The sequence below is a fragment of the Gavialis gangeticus genome, unplaced genomic scaffold (assembly GCF_001723915.1).
Source record: "Gavialis gangeticus isolate Ggan-Ray unplaced genomic scaffold, GavGan_comp1, whole genome shotgun sequence".
NCBI lineage: Eukaryota > Metazoa > Chordata > Crocodylia > Gavialidae > Gavialis > Gavialis gangeticus.
In genome coordinates, this window is record NW_017729030.1 from 18,104,392 (window position 1) to 18,128,291 (window position 23,900).

General features: G+C 42.8%; 1 protein-coding gene and 1 long non-coding RNA gene across 2 annotated transcripts in view; one reads left to right on the forward strand and one right to left on the reverse strand.

Annotated features, from left to right (window-relative positions):
* Positions 1-23,900, reverse strand: part of ARSJ (arylsulfatase family member J) — a 78,481-nt gene that overhangs the window by 26,352 nt on the left and 28,229 nt on the right. The gene's annotated exons all lie outside the window — the stretch shown is intronic.
* LOC109301097 overlaps positions 13,406-23,900 on the forward strand; it is a 22,819-nt gene continuing 12,324 nt past the window's right edge. The window contains exon 1 of the long non-coding RNA XR_002098429.1: positions 13,406-13,425. This is a non-coding gene — a long non-coding RNA (uncharacterized LOC109301097). The remainder of the gene's footprint in view (positions 13,426-23,900) is intronic.

Here is a 23,900-nt window from a genome sequence, read left to right on the forward strand (position 1 = left end):
TCAAGGTCCCATTGAGCTAGTTATTTTATAGAAAAAGAGAGCTGCTATTCCAAATAGCTTACAGTTCAAATAAATAACATGATAAAAGTGATAAAGAAAAGGAAGGGGCACAGAAGTGATATGGTTTGTCCAGTATCACCTGGCAAGTCAGTGGCCAATTTGGAAACAGAATTCCAATCCAAACCCCAACTGGGTAGCCCCTGCTCCAGCCCTGGCTTCAGCTTTAGCCCCAGCCCCATCCCCAGCCCCAGCCCCAGCCCCACACACTCCCTTAATGTGGGGCCTTGATCTGCCCCACCATGCCCCTTCCCTCCCCCCTCCCCTTCCCTTTCCACAACAACAGACTTACCAGTTGCACGCAGCACTCCACACTGCTGGCTCTGCTCCTCACTGCCTATATGCTGCACTGTGGCTGCATGCACGCATGGGCATTTATTGGACACATCAGGCCAATTTCCAATACAAAAAATTTTCTTTATATTGGTGCTGATCCAATATTGGACTGATGTGCACTTCTAATTTTAAAATAAATAACTTGTCTTTTATCTGCAAAAAATTACGCAGCAGGAGTATCTACATGTGTGCATTTGCTCTTCAGTAACCAAAATTACTGAGCAGTACAGGCCTGCACCTATACGCATGTGCCCATACTGCGCAGTAAATATGGTGACTTACACCAACTTGAGAGTAAATATGATACTTGCATCATGGCATGTACTAAATTTACACCCGATTAGTTATTGTGCAGTAATGTACGTATAGATGTGTTACTGCGTAGTAACTCAGGCGGTCTCCGGTCTGAGGGCTGGGAGCCATGTGGCCAGAGGCTGGAACTCCCCCTGGTGGCCCCTGATCTGGTTACCTGCATGTGTAGGCACCAGCCTATTCCCACTTATTGTGCAGTAAATTTAAGACAGCATAAATGCACATGTAAATACATCTAGCAAAACATCTAAGTAGGGATATATAACTCAGTTAAGCATTTTCTAGTTAAATTTTAATCTGCTGACACAGATTATGTAGCTTAATACTAAACTGTGCAATAATCTTTCATTCAAAGCAATAAAGTAATATGATAGCATTAAACACAACATAAAAACATACGTTACAGCTCGATTGTCTTCCCCCTGCTCCCCTCCATCCCCCCACACCAACTCCTTCTATTTAATCTTAAACCCAATTGTAGCTTTTGGCAATACAATATTATACAACTGTGTTATTGCAAATGGTGCCGTCTGAGGGATACATGCCAGTAACTGGTTTGTGCTCTCCAAGATCTTCTGATGAAACTGAACTAAGTTTCCAAGAAAAGCTACAGCTTTGATATTTTTAAAAATAATTTTTATCTGGATGATATCAAAATGTATTTTGCTTTCTAAATAATGTTGATACTTTATGCCTTAAATTTTTGACTTAAAACACAGAACCAGTAGGCAGGAGTTCCAAATTTTTTTCCTGGCTCTACTACAAACTTCCTGCAGGACTTGAATCATGACTTTTAGATCTTTTGATGATACTACTTCCCTTCTTCAGACCTGAGGTCAAGACAAGAGTTAGTAACATATTCCATGTGTTAAGTCTCAATGAACTTTTTACTTCTCAGCAAGAAAGCATCATAGAATGCAAAGGAATATATTACCATGATGACAATGTTAATTGGTGGCATGATCTAGATTTAAAAAATGGATTGAATCTGCAAAATAGTTTCTTTAAATAACTGAATTTATTCTCCTCCTCAGAATTGTGCTTTCTCCTCCTAAGTCAATCCAATGCAACTGAAAACTGGCTAGCTGAGTCTTGTCGCTTTAGCTAAAATTAAACCAGAGTTTGTCCCATCTTCATTCAAAGAACTGAGCTATGGAATTCTCTCTCTAAAGATGTTTATTCCATCACAGATTAGTGTAAAGCTTTTCAATTTGTTTTGACACATCTTTGGCCATCTTGGTCCACTTTCCCCATCTGCTCTTCCAGTTTCATTTACTTGCTTATTCTTTCTTTCTTATTTTTAATTAATTTAAAAATGGTTTTTGGGCACTGGGTTCAATAAAAACAAAAAGAAAGGACATTATGTTCAGGTAATTGGTTACCCTAACAATCTGGTCCTTTTGCTTTTAATTAAAATGTACACCTTAATGAAAGGTGACTGACAGCAAGGAAAACTAAAGTCCTTTGTTTAATCATAGAATAGATTCACCAAAGAAGCTAAACAACTTCATTACTACCCACCTGAACCAGTGTCTATATAGTTGGGTATGCCTTAGTAAGAACATTAAAGAATGAGTGGGTGGCAGTGTTTCAGTACTGTCACTCATTTACTTGACAAAGTGTAATTAACGCATCAAAGATGTTACATGCTGTATTAAACAACATGAAAAGGGAAATCAAATTCATAGAATGTCAACATTCAAAGCACTGTGTTTTATTATTATTTTTTAATTTCATGCACAACAATGAAAACTTGGACGCACATTGGATTTTTTGGCTGTATATATACATGGTGTGGACATTTGGCTCCCCGAGGACAACTAGTAGCAGCATGCCTTCTGCCACCACTAATTGTGCCAATACCCATGCCATGTGCATTGTGGCAAGTTACCCTGGGGGTAAAAAACATACCCAGAGGTGGTAAGGGAGGATGGGGCTACCACTGGGCTAGCCCCAGAAGCCTTACCTGGCATCCTAGGGGCCTCCCAGGGGTGTAGTAGCAGTGATTCTGCTGCGTGGAGCTTGGCTGGCATCCATAGTGTGGCTGTGGATGGCCTGGATCTGCTTTTGAGCAGCTCATGGTGCCTGTGCTGCTTTGTTCTCCATGGGTTTTTTTAACCCCTGGATATCCAAGTGTCAAAAAAAAACCCTCCACGTTGCTCCCTTGCAGTGTGGAGAACAACTGAATGTGCGGTATGTGGCGCAGCAGACGTGTCTCCCGCATCACATACCACACAGCTACACTTGTCTGGACATGGCCTTTGGGCTCATTCAGACTTGTACACGTGCTTCTCTGGGGACAACTAGAAGCAGTACTTAGTTGAGCCGTTGCTAGTCATCCCCAGGGAATGGCCCTACATGCGTGCTCTGGTGTGGGGCAAATTGTGGACGTGGGTAGGGGAGGCTGGCACCAGCACCTTCACAAAAAAATACCAGAAAGATGCTTCAGTAATGGTCTGAATGATAAGATACAGCAGACAAGCAGACTTCTCAGTCACCAGCATAAAGCTTGTACTTCAGTCAGTAAACAAAGTTTGTACTTTAGCTTGCAGGCTAACCTTTATGTAAATCAGAAAAGAATTTCCTCCCACTGAAATGGGCAGCTGTGCATGGCTGACCAAATGTATTGAAGGTATTTTTTCTCTTTCCTCTGACACACCAAATTTCACAGGAGGTAGGCCAGTGGACTTGAAATACTGATGGTCTCATCTATTAGTTTGGGGACTCTTGTGGTCTTACACAGACTGTTTACTAGAACATTAAAAGGGTTTTGGTTTTGCAACCCTAAGCTATAAAAGAAAGATTGTAACATGTCATCCAAAGTGATTCTGTAAAGCAAAAATAAAAAGCAAATGGCCAGTTGGCACTTTTGATAGATGTGAAATACCAGGGAATGGGTCTCAATCAAAACATTTTCCCTCCAATACCATGGATATGAAGTTATCTGAATTGAACAAACTGAAGTTAACACCACACCAATGTTTACCCATACATCAGAGTAATGGTATAATTTGGATATATGAATATTTCTTCCCAGTCTAAATTCTTGACTGTTAAGTGAACAATACAGTAGTATAGTGATAACTGCCTTCATATCCCACTTTCTATTCATAGAATCATAGAAAATCAGGGTTAGATGGGACCTCAGGAGGTCACCTAGTGTAACTCCTTGTTCAAAACAGGACGATCCCCAACTATATTATCTGAGACAAGGCTTTGTCTAGCTGGGTCTTAAAAACTTCCAAGGATGGATATTCTGCAACCTCTCTGGGTGGCCTGTTCCAGTCCTTTTTTATCCTCCTAGTGGGAAAGATTTTCCTAATATGTAACCTAAACTTCCCTTGCTGCAACTTGAGACCGTTGCTTCTTGTTCTGTCATCTGCTGCTACTGAAAACAGTCTAACTCCATCTTCTTTAGAACCACCCTTCAGTTGAAGGCTTTTATTAAATCCCCCTTCAGTCTTCTCTTCTTCAAACTAAATAAGCCCAGTTCTGTCAGCCTCAGAAGTCATGTGCCCCAGCCCTTTAGCCATTTTCATTGCCCTCCACTGGACTCTCTCTGTGTCCACATACTTTTGGTAGGGAAGGTCCCAAAACTGGATACAGTACTCAAAATGTGAATCCACCAGTGCCAAATAGAGGGGAAAAATCACTTCTTTATCTGCTGGCAACACTTCTACTAATGGAGCCCTGTAAATTGTTAGCCTTCTTTGCAACAATGGCACACAGTTTGCTCATATTCAGCCTATTGTCCACTGTAATCTCCAAACCATTTTTTGCAGAGCTGCTGCTAATGCAGTCAGTATCCAGCCTGTACTGGTGCATGGGATTGTTGCATCCTAAGTGCAGGACTTTGCACTTGTCCTTGTTGAACCTCATGAATTTTATTTTGGTCCAATCCTCCAATTTGTTGACATCTCTCTGAGTCCTAGCCCTACCCTCCATCATATCTAGTATCTACTACTCCTTACAACTTGGTATCATCTGCAAACTTGCTAAGGGTGCACTCCATCCTATCTTCCATATGATTGATGAAGATATTGAACAAAATCAGCCCTCGGGCCAAGCCCTGGGGCACTCTACTGAATACTGGCTGCCAACTAGATATTGAGCCATTGACTGCCCTTTGAGCCTGACAATCCAGCCAGTTTTCTATCCATCTTACAGTCCATTTATCCAACCCTTAATTCCTTATCTTGCTTGTGAGCATTTTGTGGGAAACCATATCAAAAGCCTTGCTAAAGTCAAGGTATATCATGCCCACTGCTCGCCTCACATCCATAGAGCCAGTTATCTCACCACAGACAGCAATCAGATTGGTCAGACATGACTTGCCCTTGGTGAATCCATGCCAACTGTTCCTAATCACCTTCTTCTCCACCAACTGCTTAGAAATGGATTCCCTGAGGACCTGCTTCATAATTTTTCCAGGGACTGAGGTAAGGCTTATCAGTCCATAGCTCCCCAGATTCTCCTCCCTCCCTTTCTTAAAGATGGGCATTATATCTGCCCTTTTCCAATCATTCAGGACCTCTCTTGATCACAGTGACTTTTCCAAGATAATGGCCAGCAGCTATTATATATTATCATGTACCCATCCCTATTCCCCACCCATGTGGTTCCTCAATTTTTTCTTCTTTATTAAATGTATTGCCATAGCACAAAATTGAGATCGAGGTCATATTGGATTGAGCTTGATATGAACACAGGGTGAGAGACGGTCTCTGCCCTGACTATTGTATAGTCCAAAGTTAGAAAAAGGATACAAAGAGAAGCACCTTCTTATTTATCCCCACTGAACGTTCACTGATGATAATGGGAGGTTAGTTTGAATAATGTCAGTGAACTATTTCTTTGAACCTAAGTGCTTATGTTGGAGTCACATTTTCTAATTCAGGATCTGATCCTTTGCCTAACTTGCCTCAGGCAGCGACAGAATTATTAGAGAGAACCAGCTTACTAATAGATGGTACATTATTTGTTTCACACATTGACAATCCTCCTCTTTTCTCAAGGCAATATGAAGTTATTTCCATTTGCAGCCCTACTGGAAAGGTTTTCACAGGAGGCCAGGGTTTCCGAGCTGCATTTTCCCCTCTGGAGAGATTTGAAGGAATATATGGTGGGAATGATCTAAGCCTGAGTAAAGACATCAATATTTAGTTTTACAGTACTGTTGCATATAATTGATTTGCCAGGCCTAAATGCAAATATTATTTGATAAGCATAATTTTTACATAATTATGAATAGGTATCATTATTACTTACATCAAGAATTTGCATGAAAATAACGCCTAGTATCTAGTATGTAGATATACCATACAATATCTATTTTCAATATTTAACTTAAAGTATACTTATTGAGGGGCTTGGGAGTTATTTTTCTTTCCATTACAAAAACAGATTCAGAATAGATCTTGTACTGAAGGCAAAATTAATGGAATCAGATAGTTAAGAGTCTTTGTTGTAAACTGTCAATGCAATGGGAGTTAATCCTACATATCAATGATGTTTTATACCCCTTGTGTTATCTGTCTGTTTTCTATAGAGACTTCTTTCAACTTAAAAGCATTTGTATAGTAGAATAATGCTACTACTACACATGCTGTGTCAGATGCATTCAAGAGTAATGTCCTTTTGACAGTATAGACTGCTTCACATCAAGGTAGGCAATACATGACTCATGAAAGAGAATTTCAAGGCCAGTATTTTTCAATAAGTGGATGGGATTACTAGCCTGATTCAAAGACTGCTGAAGGAAAAAAAATGGACTCATTGATTTCACTGGACTTTAGTTCAAGTCTGTTTCTTCCATATTCTACAATTTTTCAGATGCATTCATGTTCTTGGAGCATTTATTCTGTATTCAAAACCAAAACCCAAACAAACAAGATGCTCATACATCCACATATATCTTTTTACAGTGTAAACTTTTCTGATTTACAAGGATTCCACTATTCACTGGTTATGTATACTGAAGAAAAAACTTTGTGAAAAACATTTCAGATGATTAAGTAATGGTACATACTGCCAAGACCCAAACATACTAAGAATATAAGTCAACTTCCACTGTTAAAAGTCATGAGTCAAGTCCAATATGTAATGAGATGGGACTAAAAATAATGAGATTTAAAACAAATAATAAACATTATTATGTTCATTTTATTTGTAACCTAGTGTTGGAACTAATAGTGTAGTAGTTTTGTATTTTTTTCTGCAACTTGCCAGATTTTTCAACAACCAGGAAGACTAGATCTTTTTTGTTAATGAAATCAATGATTTTTATAGAACAGTCATCAGATGAGGCTTTCACAAAGAAAGAAATCCCATTGATTGATGTATAGAAATGCATATTTCCTTACATTAACATAAGGCTCTGATTCAGAAAAGCACCTCTGTTCAGGATACTAATTTCGCACACACTTCCATACTATTAACAACAAAGTTAAGCATACACAGAAGTGCTGTCTTGAATAGGGATGGATTTAAACATATACTTTGGATTTAAACATTGTGCTTTCCTATACTGATGCCTAGATGCACCTCTTGCTTCTTGAAGACAAGTAGGAACTCAGGACTAGGCTTTTAAAAGTATTTAGGCATCTAGAGCAGTGTTTCTCAACCTTTTTAGCTTCAAGACACCCCTCCAGCATTTTTCTGAATGTAATGGCAACTCAAGCTGCTGACTAAGAATCATTGATTTAGCTGGTGCTAGGGAAGGTCATCAAGGCAAGACCTCACATCACTGTGCCCCGCTTTTTCCACCACCTGCTCTCCACCTCCCTGCCCCCAAGGCTCCTCCCTTGGGGTTGTGAATGCCAGCGAACAGAGCTATCTACCCCTATCTCCCCTCCCATTGGCCCTGCAAGCATGGGAATACCTTCAAGAGCCAACTGGGCCAGAAAACATGGCTCAGACCACACATCCACCTGCCACGCCACAGCAAAGCATGCTGCTTAGAGTGTGAGGGCACATAGCACTTGCATGCTGGAAGGCAGAGGAGGGCAGTCGTCAGAGGTGGGTCTACTGGTCTGTGAGATGCTAGACCAGGCATGGGAAGCTGGGCAAAGGAGAGTGCACACTTTACAGAAGGGCCAAGGACTGGCAGCCTTAAATGCAGTTGCGCTTGCCCAACGTTTCTGAAACATCAGGTCTATAAACTCCTTATTTCTTAGTTTCTCCACCTGTAAAATGAAGGCAAGGCTGTTTACCATACCAAAGTTCTGTGAGGCTTAACTAACATTTGTCTTGCTTCTTAAGATCCTTGGTAACAGAGCAGTGCAAGAGCCAAGTATAATTCTCATTCATCACTAATTCTGGTGATGTTTCACAGCTACCTAATAGTTGTATTTAGTCACACAAACATTAAAAGTTTGTATTAAAAGCCTGTTAAACTTATTTCTTATAAATTAGCAAGCATTAATAAACCCACACCATATTTTACTGCTTGTAGTAGGTGTTCATGTTGGCTACAATTAGCCACCTGTATGAGTTTTTCAGATTAAAAATTTGTTTCCAATGAATCATTTTTTATCTAACTACTGTAAAGGTTATTCTGCCTCTTAAACTAATTTAACAACTATTCTCAACCAATAAAAAGCAAACCTTAATTTAAATTTTCACAAAGAGAAGTAGAACATAGGATAACAGAATTATCAAACAAGACACATATCTAAATGTTATCCCTATGTAATCCAGGAGGATCAGTATGATTCTGCAAAAAGCCAGAAACTGCAACATTTTGTGGGGTGAGATTTGTTTAATTTGGGGTTTGGATATAATTCACATATCCATGTGAAGCAAAAGTCTGAACATTTGTGATTTAATTTAACCTGTATTTACTAATTTAGAAAAGAAAAAGAGTACAAGTAAACACTACTCATATAGTACTGAATATTTCAACATGCAAACCACTGTTGTCCCAAATATTTAGTGTTACATTTGAGAGGTAGGTAAACAGTACTTATTTGCCCTTTTCCCAGTTTTTAACCCTGTCTCCCCCATGGGATTATGTATTGTACTTTCAAAGTTTCAATTTTTGCAGAGGGGGGAAAAAAAGGAACCTTTTCATTTCCAAGTAACAGAGGTTTCCTCACTATTGGAAAGCAAAAACTGTCATCACTATGGTGAAAATAATTCTAGAACTTTTCATTCTCAATCTTAGAGCTTCTCTAGGTAGTCATGTATTTACTGAAATAGAAGACAGTATGGACTGAAATTCATAAAAGTCTTTTCACCCACCACACTGCAATTTCAGTGAATTGATTATGCAGGTGCGACTACATCAGGGATAAATACCTTAGGGTTCCAGACCTACTTATGATTCTTCAGGGTCCAAAACTGCAGTCTATGGTTAGACTGAAACACTGATCAGAGCAGTTCCAGTTGTATTGACTGAAACGATGCTAAACACATGGACTGGAACTACTGGGAGCCTTTTCTCATTCCCAACTGTTACTGAGAGAGAGATAATTGAAAAAGGCAAAGAGAAAAACATCCTCTTCCTCAGCAGTCAGGATGGGACATGGGAGAATGGAAACAAGAAATAATACTCATCTGTTGGAAAGATGAAGAGAAAAAAAGCATGTTCTCTCCCTCCCAGCAGCCAGGAGAGAAGGAGACCATAGATACAGTCACAAAAGCTATGTCAGGAAGACAATCAATTAGTCATAAAGTAATATGCTAACATAGCACTGCTGTGCCTGTGTTATGATGCTGCTGTGATGCATGACACAACAGCATTGTTACAACAACACTAAGATACCTCTGTATTAGAGTATAAATCTGGCAATAAAACAAGATCATGCCAAACCACTGAGTGTGGTTATTCATCTCTCTGAGATTTTAATTATTCTCCAAACAATTCCCTATCTTTTCAGATTAATTATTCTAGGTCAGTTTAACAGATTAATTAAAAATTAGTGAGTCAGGGGAACGTGAAAATTACTCAGTGACCTGGTAAGTAAACTGTAGGAGAAAATCCCTTTCTGCACTTATCTACTAGTTGTAGTAATACATAAGCAACTGGTAAAGGGAGCGATGAAGCAAATCATACAAAGTTACCAAGCACACACTTGACTGAACTGGAAATAGAACCAGGAACTCTTGTAGTGGTCCAAGCCACAGTGCCACGAAGGTACATATTACAGCAGTAGAGCTTGTGATAAGTTTCAGTGAAGTTTGGACATAAAAAATAGATCGCCTACACCAAAAAAATAAAACCGATAACCATAATGAAGATGTACAAAAGCACAAAGGAGAATTATGTGCACAAAGTTACTAAACACCTTGTATGCCTTGGACAACTGCCTCTAAAACTTTTAGAGACGGTATTCTATTTTTCTGGTTTAATTAAATACCGACCTAATCAAGTCTCATACCCTGCTGTAGAGGAAGAAACTGAGAGAGAGAGAGAGAAAATCTTTGCACACCAGTGGATGTATATTTGGTCAACGTTCATTGAATTATGTTTCTCACAGGTATATGTGAACTATGAAACAAAAACTCTTTCATGACCTGCTTTGACAAGGCCTCTAGAATCTGCCCGTAGACCTTGGCTAGGGACAGGCATTACACATAAACTGGGTTAAGTGATCAGAGACAGATGTTCGGTACACATAAACCAGTTTGAAAATGGCTGAAACTGGTTTGAGATAAAGTTGAATTTGGTATCAGACTTAACCGATTCGGCTCAAATGGGTTTATGCAATGTCTGTCCCAGACCCCTTGCTGGTTTAAGATAAATCAGACACCCCCAGCATCCCAGCATGCTCTCTGAGCTGGGCGCAGCTCTCTGCTCCACAGCAGGGCTGGCCCCTCCCCTCCACTCCTTGGCTGCAGCTCCAGTAGAGACTGCAGACACAGCAGGGTCTGCCTGGCTTCCCTCTGCCCTAATTCCCCCTCACTGCTTAAACAGGAATCCTGCCCCCCACTCCCACTTACTCTCTCCCAACTCCCACAGCATGGACCCCAGCCCCATGGACCCGAGGCACATGGTATGCTACCTAGTGCTGAGAGATGTCTGTGTGTCTTTCTCTACAATTTCACTGGGACAGGCAGACAGAACAGTGACCCCTTTAGGGCTATTTGGAGATAACCAACAGGTCAGCTGGTAAGCTGTTTAAGAAGAGTTTGAAGTAATGAAGAGAGCCTATTGTTTTGCTGATGAGGTGATAATCACTGTTATCAGCCCCCTGCTGGCTTGCTCACCTGTCAGTTTGCTGCAGACAGTATAAAGAAGCAGAGAGAGGGAGATTGAAAAGCTGTTATCATGAATAGATGCATACACTGCACACCCTCCCCTTACTTCAGAGTGCTAGCCCGGGGCTGGGTGCTGGCAATACTCCCACTCCTTGAGCAGCCAGTGAGGAAAAGCCTGGGACCATGCAGGCAGACCTCCCTAATCAGAGGTCCTGTGGGGGCCTGCCCATGCCCCACCTCAGCTCAGCACGACACAAGGGAAGGGAGGGCTGCTCTAGCACCCCTTGGCTTCTAGCCTGAGCCACTGCAGGCATGTGCCTGAATTTCCTCAGTCCAGAGAGAATGTCTGTCCAGTTACAAACTGGTTCAGCCTAGCCAGGTTAGACTAACCTGCAAAGATTGAATCAATTCAGGCTCAGGCTTTTTGAGTGTCTGTCCCTATCCCTTATGAACCTTGTTGTGAAAATGAACTGGGTTTCCATTGGGGTCCCACGTGATTATACTCTCTATATAAATTAGAACATTAACAGCTTTAACTTTTTGCATGCTAGATTACTAATACCTTACATTGTATTCAGCTTTTCCTCAGCAGAGTCCCATAAATTGCATCACAGTTTCAATCTTAAAAAAACCACATTTAAAAATGTGCCTGAGCAAGCACATTCTAAACCAAAATGCAACGGAGGTGGCTCAAAAAAATCTAGCAGCAGCACAATGAGATGCCACAAGAGAAATCTGAAACCTTAACTTAAGCCACTCCACCAGCAAGGAATGGAAAATGATATGAAAACATTATACACAGGCCTTGTGAGAATGAAGATTCTTGTATAGCTCTGATGCAACTATCTGATGAATATAGCCCTAGCATTGGTGGTCTCTTAAGGAAACTGTGTCCAACTACCTAGAACAGTGGATGGTGCAACACCAAGGTAGGAGGAAAGGGTTGGGGAAAAAGATGGGGAAGAGTGCAGGCAGGATTCCTTGGACTCCAAGCTAAAGTCAGGAGCGAATAACAAATACAGTCGGGGCTTGAAGCATCTCTCATCATCTTCAATGAGCATTAGATCATGACCAAAATTAATTCTCACATAGCTTTTATTGCGTTCTCCTGGATATGTCACGATAAATAATGTTTTTCTCCCAGAAAATACATCAGTTTTTGGCTTTGCTAACAAAGCAGAGGTTTTTTTATTTGCTCTTAAGCACTGTGCAGGTTTATGAGAGGCAAGGAGGAATGCTAATAACATTAATAAAAAAGTGATGACATGAAATGGTGATGTAAAGCATACTGTGAGCTGCATGATGGGGGAAATAATTACTTCTCAGTTCCATGAACCCTTGAAGGTATTTCTTTTTCTTAATTAGTATCAGGAATCACATAGAAGTTTAGTCACGCTAGGAGACTGGAAATTTTCTGTAGCTGCAGTCCCTTCTTTTGTCTTTGCAGACTACAGTATCAAAAATCAGTTTCACTCAATATGTCAAATGCAGAGAATACTGGGTACCAAGCTATTTTAACATTGGCAGTCAGTGTGGCTTGGAATTAAGGGAGCTGCCTAGAAGCAACAAGAAAGTGGCACACTGAATTATTATGGTGAGAAACATCATACATCCTAAGATAATTAGAAAAAAGTCATGGTCAGACAGGCTTCCCCATGAAATATGTAAGTTAGATTTGGTTGTGGGATATGAAAGACAGAACATTCATGCTGACTCTTTAGTTCTCTGCTAAGCCACATAAGCTTCTTTTTCTCTTTATTTTTACAGCAGTATATAAATGTTTTGTGAATTAAGAGTCTTTGAACTGTATTTCCCTGACCCATAAAATGAATTTCAGTTGTCTCCCTGCAGTTATACCCCATGTGTTATTGCAGACCCATTACCTTCTACTGTCAACAAACAGTAATCCCACAAGAAGAAAAGAAAAAGAGCCAACCCAAAACTCTCCTCTTGGTATTGTTAATATAAGGTTAGGATAAAAAAAATCATTGCAGCTGCACTGTATAAGCAGTAAACATGAAGTCAGGAGATCTTAGAACTAGTACAGTAAGAACAACCCACGAGAAATTCTCCCTCAAGATGCCTTGGTTCAGCTTCCTTTAAAGAGAAAGTTAAATAGGGATTTAGAAGAAAATGCTTATCCTTAAATATGAATTGGTTTATATCCTGATTCTACAACAGAAGCCATGAGGATGTATGCATCCATTAATTTAGATCTCTGTAGGATCAGAGCTGTAGGAGACAGTGTTTCTGAGGTATTCAATCCTTCACTTGCCATACTTTTTTTCAAGTGGTGAAAATCCTATGATATTATTGGAAAGCGTGATTTGGTCTACTTAAGGTATTCTATAAAGTCCCTTATCACCAGGGAACTGGGTTTTCCGTTGCCCATGAAATAATAGAGAAAAACATGGATTTGCTTCTTTACTCAAGGAAAACATGCTTCTCAAGCAAATCCTGGAACATCATTCTCCCCTTGTACTTGGCCTTGGTGAGGCCGCAACTGAAGTACTGCATCCAGTTTTGGGCTCCACAATTCAAAAAGGATGTGGAGAAGCTTGAGAGAGTCCAGAGAAGAGCCACGCGCATGATCAAAGGTCAGGAAAAAGACCTTACGACGACAGTCTGAGAGCCATGGGGCTCTTTAGCCTGGAAAATCGCAGGCTTAGGGGTGATCTGATGGCCACCTATAAGTTTATCAGAGGTGACCACCAGTATCTGGGGGAATGTTTGCTCACCAGAGTGCCCCAAGGGATGACGAGGTTGAATGGTCATAAACTACTACAAGACCGCTTCAGGCTAGACATAAGGAAGAATTTTTTTTACTGTCCGAGCCCCCAAGGTCTGGAACAGCCTCCCAACAGAGGTGGTTCAAGCACCTACATTGAACACCTTCAAGAGCAAATTGGATGCTTATCTTGCTGAGATCCTATGACCCCAGCTGATTTCCTGCCCTTTGGGCGGGGGGCTGGACTCGGTGATCTTCTGAGGTCCCTTCCAGGCCTAATGTCTATGAAATCTATGAAACACAGATTTTTCATTTTAATGGAGAAACCCGTGGATTTTGCACTTTTGCAAAGAGCTCTCTGCAGGCTGGCAGAGTTGCAGACTGAGGGGCTGGGTGGGGGGAGCAGGAAGAGGATGGTCAGGCAGGGAGGCACCATATGCGTGTATATGCACATGGCCAACAGGCAGCCTGGAAAGCAACTCCTGCAGCTAAGTGGTCAGGGGCAGAAATTGAGGCCTCCATAGAGATGGAGGGCAGGGCTGGGGCTACTGCCCAGCTGGAGGGTGTGGGGGGCTTGGGGCTGGAATGTGTGGCCACAGGGCCCAGGCGGGGAGTGGGATGGGGCCATAGGTGGCTTGTCTGGGGAGCGGGAGGTGAAGCTGTTTCCCTGGTGCTGCACGCACCCATGTCCCCCAAATCTGTGCATGGGACAGAGGCAGGTGGGGGAGCAGGCTTCCTGCTGTAAGGTCAGGCTCCCCACCCTTCTGCCCTCCGCTGGAGCTTCTGCAGCCCAAGCAGGTGTGACCTGGCACTGCAGGACAGAGTAGGGCCATGTGGGGAAGCTCAGTGCCACTATGAGCTCTGTGCTGCCCTAGTAAAGTGTCCCCTGCCTGCCCAGCAACAGTGAGGGGACAACCCTTTCCAGGCAGGGGACACCCTGCCAGGGCAGTGCAGAGCTCGCAACGGCAATGAGTTTCCCTACATGGTCCCACTCTGTCCTGCAGAGCTGGATCATACCTGCTGGGCTGCAGAGGCCCTGGGAGAGGGCAGTAGGCCAGGGAGCCCACAGTGGGCAGCCTGAACCTACCCCACGCACAGATCTGGGGGGCAGACATCTCCCATGACCTTCCAGGAGTGCATGCAGCACTAGGGAGCCTCCCCCCACCTCCCTGGCCTGAGCCTGCAGTGGGCAGGCAGTCAAGGGGGAGCCAGACTTCATGCTCCGTGCTTTGCTCTGCTGCTGCAGCAGCTGCTGCCTCCCATGGGCAGCAGCCAGGGCTTGGGCACTGCTGCAGGGGGCAGGAAGCTGTGGACCCAGGTCCCTGGCCCCATAGCCCTGGCAGGTGGGGTCCCTTCTCTGGCAGGACTGTGGGCCAAGGGTCTGGGGAGGGAGTGAGAGGCCTGGACCTGTGTTCTGTAAGCTAAGGGGCAGGGGGAGCTCTGATTTTCCATGATAAAAAACCCAAAATCAAATACCAAAATGTATTTTTTATTGTGACTGAGGCACTGGTAGGCTTACAAATTACTTTAAAATTGTAAATATATCAAGAAAAACATTGTGTTCAACTGATACCCATGTATATGTGGTCTTTCATTTTAAGCACAGATTTTGGAGTTTTAATTAGGGAATTTGCCATTTTTTATCAGGGAAAAACAGGACCCCTGCTCATCACAGTGTTTGAACACAGCATATATAGATTAGCTCTGCATTGACTAAACTTCATGGACTACTTTTCTAGGGCTCCTATACATGTCAGAAAGGCTGCTCTGATGTGCTGTAATTCCAGCTTAATTAGTAGAGTCTGCTGGAACGTGGTAATTACCATGCTCCAGCAGATTCCAGCGTCATGTGTATGTGTCCCCATGCTGAAAAATGGTGGTGGGGTGCTTTAAACTAAAGCTTGTTTGATGAACTTTAGTTCAAAGCACCCAACTAGTTGCCATTTTTCAATGCAGGACTGCTTATACATGTGATGCTCTGGATGTTTTTAATTAGCATGGCTCTTGGAGCTGCGCTAATTAAAGCGCCCTGCCCCCAGCCTAGTGGAGCATATTTATACCTGCCCCTCGTGCCCCTTCTGAAGTTCTAAAAAGTTCCATTTTTACATCTATCTCATTGTATCTTCATCTTGTTATAGTGGGAAAATTTTTTAGAGTCGCATCTTAAAGTTACAACCAGATGCATTCATAGGGCCTCTTAAACCAGTAACAATGGCTTAGCCTGAAACTTCCCAGTTTTAGTTGGAAACCAGATAGATTCTGTCTATAAAATGTGAATATCAGGTCAAAATATTTTTGAATTATTAGCTCGATATTAAAAAGTTAAGCATTCACCCTGTTTGGAATGTTGACTTGTGTCCAGGCTTGCTTTACCCTTCTTGCCCCAAAAGGGTTTGTTACTACTTTTCAGGCTCCTGCAAACTTCTAGAACATCTATATTTTACAGGTTTATGAACTGGAAAGCAATGGCAGCCCCGCTTTATCAGAAATAAGGGTACTAACCCAGTGGATCTAGAGGTAACTATGGATGTCATGGAGTTAACTGTGGCCTTTCCTCTGGTGGCCTTCCATGATGACCTAGACTTTTTTCCTTATGTAAGCAGAGTCCCAGCCACTGTTCTGCCCACATTCATCAACTTGGCTTTTCTGTAAAGCTTAATAGATTCTGTAAAGCTTAATAGTGGTTCTGGCACTGACTCTCCACAATCCAGGTAATTTAATCTATAATGACCTGCTCTAAGGCTATGGCTACATGGCACAATGCCAAGCCATGATGAGAGAACCCAGCTAACTGGGGTACCAGAAGCAGCATAGACATAGCCATAGAGGGCTACACCCTGCACACAAGGGACCTAGCAGGGAGAAAAGGCAGAGAGGTAGCTGTCTATGTGAGGGAGCAGTACACCTCTTTGGAGGCTGACATTGGCTCCAAAAATAAACAGCTTGAAACCCTCTGGGTCAAGCTTTGGGGGAGTGGGGCAAGGTGAGAAAGACCTTGATCTGGAGTTCTTCCAAGAACTGACAGAGGCTGCACATACTAGGAACTGGGTTGTCTTTGGCAACTTCAATTACCTGGACATAGATTGGGAGGAACACTAGGCTAGGTCAGATTGGTCATGTAGCTTCTTAACTGTAATTGAGGAGTTCTTTCTGACTCAGGAAGTTCAAGGGCCAACCAGAGGTACCGCTCTCCTAGACTTGGTCTTGGCCAAAAGGAGATGATCTGGTGTGCGGCTTGAACTTTGAGGGTAGCCAGGGCAACAGTGACCATGAGCTCCTCAGGTTCACTGTCCGCTGCAAAGTTGATAAATCAACTAGCAGGATTGAAGTTCTGGACTTCAAAAATGCTGACATCAACAGGCTCAGGGCATTAATAGGGGAGGTGATGTGGGACCAAGGATGGAAGGTGAATGGGCTACATGAAGAGTGGTTGTTCCTCAAGGACACCATCCTTGAAGCACAAAAGAAAACCGTTTCCATGAAAAGGGAAGGTAGCAGAAGGGCTGGCAAGCCCTCCTAGCTCAATAAGGACATCGCGGTCCTCTTGAAAGAGAAAAAGGAGGCATACCACAGTGGATGCTAGGGACAGTCCTCAAGGAGGACAATGAAACAGTGGTCTGCACTTGTAGGGAAATGGTTAGGAAAGCCAAGGAGGTGATTGAGTTTAAGTTAGCTAAGAGAGTCAAGGACAATAAGAAGTTCTTCTTTTGGTATGTAGGGAGCAGAAGGAAAATAAATGGAAGCATGGACTCCCTGCTTAACACATCGGGACAGCTGGTAATGGACACTCAGGAAAAAAAACTGAACTCCTGAATGCCAACTTTGCTTCGGTATTTCACTGGACCAAGGGGAAAGACAAGCAAGATAAGGATGCCTTCCCACTGTGGATGCTGAGCTGGTGCACAACCAACTAAAACAGCTAGACATTTATAAGTCAGGAGGACCAGATGGACTTCACCCAAGAGTGCTGATGGAGCTGGCTGAGGTCATCGCAGAATCCCTGGCAAAACTCTTTCAGAAATCGTGGCACACAGGGGAGATCCCTGAGGATTGGAAGAGGGCCAACATTATGCCCATCTTCAAGAAGGGGGACAGGGAGGACCAGGCAACTATAGGCCAATCAGCCTAACCTCCATCGTAAGGAAAATCCTGGAAAAACTCCTTAAAGGATCTATGTGTAATATGCTCATTGAGAGTAAGATTATGAATGACAGCCAGCATGGCTTCATTGTGGGTAGGTCTTGTCTTACCAATCTTATCTCCTTCTAGGAACAGGTCTCTTGCCATCTGGACACGGGATAAATGGTCAACATTATATACCTAGACTTCCAAAAGGCTTTTGGTATCTAGTATTTAGTGGAAAAATTGGAAGATTGTAGGCTTAACTGCTTAACAGTCCAGTGGGTGGAAAACTGGCTGCATGGTAGGACCCAGAGAGTTCTCATGAATGGAACTGTGTCATCTCGAAGAGAAGTGGCCGGTAGCGTCTCTCAGGGGTCTGTGCTTGGACTGGTACTTTTCAACATCTTAATGATTTGGATGTGGTGGTGAAACGCTCACTGGCCAAGTTTGCAGATGACACCAAGTTATGGAGGAGTGTGGTCATGCCAGAAGATAGGTTACAGATACAGGCGGACTTGAACAGGCTAGAGAGCTGGGCAGACTGGAACCAGATGAAATTCAACACTCAGAAGTGCAAGGTGCTCCATCTGGGGGCAAACAATCCCCAACATACCTACAGGCTCAGTGGCAACAATCTGACTTGCACCACAGCCAAAAGCACCTAGGGGTAGTGATTGACCATCACATGAACATGAGTTGGCAGTGTGATGCTGTGGCCAGCAGGGCAAACAACATGCTGGTATGCATTAATCGTTGCATCTCATGCAAAACTAAGGAAGTGATACTCCCACTGTACTCCACATTGGTGAGACTGCAGCTGGAGTATTGCATCCAGTTTTGGGCACTGCACTTCAACAAGGACGTGGAAAAATTTGAGAGGGTCCAGAGAAAAGCCAGTTGTATGATCAGGGATTTGCAAGATAAGCCATATGAGGAGAGAATGAGGGACTTGGACATCTTCAGCCTACAGAAGAGAATGGTTAAGAGGAGACTTGGTAGTGGCTTAGCGCTACATCATGGGTGTACATCAAGAATTCAGTGAACAGTTGTTCACCAGGACACTTCTGGGAAGACCAGGAGCAATGGATACAGACACGTGGAAGGCTGCTTCAGGCTCAATTCCAGGAAAAACTCCTTCACAGTGTCCAAACTGTGGAATAAACTCCCTCCAGTGGAGATGCAGTCACCTACCCTGGAAATCTTCAAAAGGAGACTGAACAGTCACCTTGCTGGGGTCACTTGACCCCAGTTGTTTTTTCCTGCCTAGTGCAGGGGGACTGGACCTGATGATCTACAAGGTACCTTCCAGCTCCTAACAATCTATGAGTCTATCCAAGATCACAAGGTTTGATAATGCAGGTACTTGGAAGCAATATAGCTATATTTGCTTATTCAGAACTAGACTGGATATCTAAAGCACATGATTGTACTGCCTAAATATACCCTAACATAGGCACTTACTTATTTTTGCTGGGGAGGGGGCTAAGATGATTCCCCCCTTTCCATGCCCCTCTAGTGGTACATTGGGAGCAGAATCAGACAGAGCCCATGGGAGGGCAGGGGTGGATGCAGGCTACCTGCTGGGGGCTCAGGGCTCCCCACCGTGCTGCACTCCCCCGGGAGTCCCACATCAGCTGTGCTGCCATGGCAAGGTGCACTCTGCCCACCCAGCAGCAGCAGGGAGCAAAGCTCCATGCCATCACTCCCCCTGTTGCCAGATGGGCAGAGGGAACCTTGCCATGGTGGTGTGGGGCTCCTGGAAGAGGGGGAGGACAGTGGGGTGGGGAGCAGTGAGGCCACAGCAGGCAGCCTGCATCTGCCTCTGCCCTATGCACAAATCTGGGGGGCATGTGCTCCCCATGGCCCTTGTTCCTGGCAGGGTGCACAGTGGCAGGGAGCTGCTCCCCTCCCCCCCTGCAAACACTCACCTGCAGGCAGGTGGGGGAGCTGTTCTCTACCGCTGCCTGGGGCTGTATTCTTGGCTGTGTGCATGTGTGCACATGCACACAGCATCCCCTGCATCCCGTTCCCCACAGCCTCTTGCAAGCTGGAACTCTGCCAGCATGCAAGGGGAAACTCACCGTTTCCCACTTTTTTCTGCAGTGAATGGAAAACCCAGTTCCCTGCATGATACTGGGAATCTGGGGTAAATGTTGTCCTGGAGTTATGCAGCCCAGAACCAGGACCTGATGCTCTCATTTCAGGACTGACCCACCCGAGCGGGGGCCAGTGTCTTTGGGCCACCATATATTTGGTGCCTATGTACCCTAACAAAGTAGCCTATCTATGGGTTGTAGATTGCAACTAGTATCTACTTAATGGTCTTTTTATTGCCATGCGGTAGACCTTCTCAGTGAGAAAAAAAGCACTTTTTAAAAAGTCATAGTCACTAGAGCTGGTCAGCAAATATCCACTGAAACAATTTTCCATCAGAAAAATGCCAACTCATTAAATTCAGCGCTCTTTTTGTTAAGATTGTGTGCTTTCAAAAGTTTAATTGGAAAAAGCTTGTTAGATACAGGATGGAATTTCTGGTCAAAACCCAGAGACAGACAAACAGATAACTTGGTTAGGATACTCACATGAGAGTCACCTGCTCTATAATCTAACAACATCCCAGGTAAATGCCCTAATTCTTATTGTGTAAATCATTTGTAAAAAGTTGTAATTAATAAACATAGGACCAGGTTACACATCCTAGGTGCCCAAACCTTAAGTTTTTCTTGCTGCTTGGCTCAATGGACATTTATACAAAAAGGAAAAGCTTGAACAGGATATACCAAGAGATACCCTTTCCAGAATAGCCAATAGCATGGTCAGAGATGTGGGATGTTCAAGTGTCTATTTGTCTTAGGGCACATTAAGGACTTAAATCTGGGTCTCCAACATTGCAGATAAGACTACCAAGCAATTTTTTTTGTGAAAAGCTTTGAAAGTTCTTGGTTTCATCTTCAGGCAGAATAGGGACATTTGAAAAAAAAATGTTAAGTATCAGCAGTACAATCTCATCCATGGAAGCTGCACTACAGACATTTATGCAGTTACAATACATATATATTTTGGAATTATGGAAGTATTAATATCAGAAAATTACTACAGCCAACAAAATATGTCTCCTGTTCCCCTTCCCCTCCTTTTCTTGCTCTGCTGTTTTAAGCTTTTTAAAATGCTTTCTGACAGTCATTCTTTGGGATGAAAAGAGTGTAGGTTTTTATATTAAATCCAAAGTGAGAACAAAAGATGACCTGGGTTGAAAGCAGATGACCAAAAGTAAGTGGCTATTGTAGAGCTTCTTGCTAATCATCTTAGGCAGCATCTCTGAAAATAAGTGTTTTAAATCAGTTTGCTAATGACAGAAAACACATCCTTTAATAACAGACACAAATATGTATATGGTATCTCACCTGGTTGCCAGACAAAATGTAGTCAGAGCTCCCACTCAGCCCATAAGGCATGTGCTAATACAATTCCACTTTTCCTGACTTAGAAACTCCCACATCAAAATTTTTCCCAATTATGGAGATATCATCTTGCTGCTGCTGTAAACAGTATCCAATGGCTTAGTATTACCTGCAAATAGTTTATTTCCTGGAGACTACAAGAAACAAAACTACATCTGTAGGCTGCTGTTTTCCATCCCAGGATATTCTGGCAGTTACAAAAACCAGAGGGACTTAGGAAATGTGGGGTCTGTTGATCCATCACTTCCTGAGTAACCTGGACGTGTTACTTAATTCCTCTTAGTTCCCCAACAGAGGTGGAAATGATACATCTTTGTTTTTTCTATAGAGGCTTGAGAAGCTTAGTTTATTAATTTGTAATGCTGTGCAGCATCCTTAGATAGGAGGCAGTACAGAAGGCCAAAATATCATTAGTAACATCTGCTCCAAGGTCAAAGGAGCTGTAATTTAGAGGGGGCGCTGAACCTACAGCACATGTACCACAAGTAGTATCAGCAGCCTGTGTGTGTGACATGTGGCAGAATGGGGAGAGAACTAGTAGCACAGCAACAGAAAAGTCAGGGAGCAGAAAGTAGAGCACCAGATTGGGCAGGAAGCAGAATAGGAAATCACACAGGGGAAGAGCATTGGAGTGGCACTTGGAGCAGCGCTAATTTGTGGCATGCATGCCACAAAGATTGGCCCCATTGATTTAGATAATTCAGATGACATTCTGAACATGCCCAAGCAGACAGCCATGTATACGATACTTTGTCTCCACCCTTCACAAAAAAACACTTCAGAGTTATTGCTTGCTTACATCAAGTTTGTGACCTCACTTCAGAACAACAAAGCCCTCCCACCACTTCTTCATTTTTACCCTTGACTTACTACTTTAGATGTACTGGAAGACAGCAGGCTTCATGGAATTGGTATCCGTGTCAGTGGGTATAGAGTTGTTGGTTGACCATCGCTCTGTTCCCTAACATGCTGATTAATGCAGCTGAGCCCGTGGGAATGATTCCAGGAATGAGTTTCAAAGGTTAGTTATCCCTTTATTAAACCTTTCCTTTTAAACTTGTTGCTTTCCAGTCTTACTAGATGTCCTTTTGTTCTTGCAATAGTTTCAAGACTAATTAAAAAAGCTTACTCAAAGTCCAACATATACGCAGAGTTATACAAAAAGTGCCGTCTGCCACTGGTTTCACAAGCAGTGTTTTGTTTATAGACAGGGTTTAGTATTTTTTATATTGCTTTTAATTAAACTAAACAATTGAAGCAGGAAAAAAGCATTGTTTATAGAACAAGAAACAAATTGAAAAGCTCTGATAAAATATGGCATAAGTGGCACGACTGTATCCTTTTAATTTTATCTTGTAATAGTAGTCAAGCTCCAGTATAAATAATTGTGTTCATTAATTAACTATGGCAATATTAAACATGTCCATACTAGGTAAAATCTTCCAAGCAACCATTTCATTGGCTGTTAAATTTTGGTTTGTCTAGCTAGCAAAATGAAGAAGAATGCAGTGACAGTAAGAAGCAACAAAGATTTTTAAATTTTATTAACTAGGGGGGAAAGGATAACCTTTAACATTTTTGTGGCATACAGAGAATTATTAAAATAGCTTAAATCCACTAGGAATTCAGTTACAAATCTTGGTGTCGGGACAGCTACTATCCGTCTGGACCAGTATTTCCATTTACTCCCCACCCCCACCGCTTCATATACCATCCAAGAGACACACAACTATAATTGACACTGCTGATTGACAGGCAATCTAGTTTAGGTCTTGGGCTTTCTGGCCAGCTGTCTATTGTTGCTGAGCACTGGAAAGTCATCATGACTAGCTTTCCTCCACCTGGGTGTAGGGGTCATTGCGAAGGTAGAAGTGAATGTAGTTAAATGTGCTGTCCTCAATCAATTCTCAGTTTGCAGAATGGTGTTTAGGGACTGGCTATAATTCTCTTTTTAATAAAAGTCACCTTCCTCTCACATAAAAGGTAACAGAGGATCAAAATCTGAATAATTGACTTCAGTTAGACTAGCATGCAGTGAAACACTCCAGATTTACACAGACCTAACTCAGGCCAGGGAGGATTACTAGCTACTTTAAGCTGGGAAGTATTCAGACTCTGACTGTTTTATACCCAGAGCCTAAATACATCTTCAAATAACGCTTCATATCCTAACACAAATACATCAACGTATTTCACAAAATGCTCCCAAACACTGCAGCATTACTACTGCAAACGGTAGAGTTTTAATCATTGTTGGAAATTATAGTACTTTCTTTTTTAAAAGAGAAAATGAACTGAACTGCTGGCCAGCTGTCTGTTGGTGGAAGCAGCATGGTAGCCTAGTGCTGGGAAAGGTGGGGAGGACAGGCTGTGTGACCCCCTGCTTGTGATGCTCAGGGGGCTGGGGGCTGTAGTACCTGGGGTGCATAGTAAGGAGGTTAAATTCACAAGGTGGCTTTCCAGGGCAGGGGTTGACAAGCCATGGAGTTCTTATGGGCCACCCCCAGAGCATCCAGCCCCCTGGGAACCATAAGCAGGACATCACCCCCACCCTGCACTTGGCTATCTATCCCCTATGGCAAATGGGCATGGGACCACTGCCCAAGGTCTCTAGCAGGGAAGTGAAACTGATGGAGATGGTAGAGTCCGGGCTGCTTTCCAGCCCCTTGCCCTACATGTGGGGG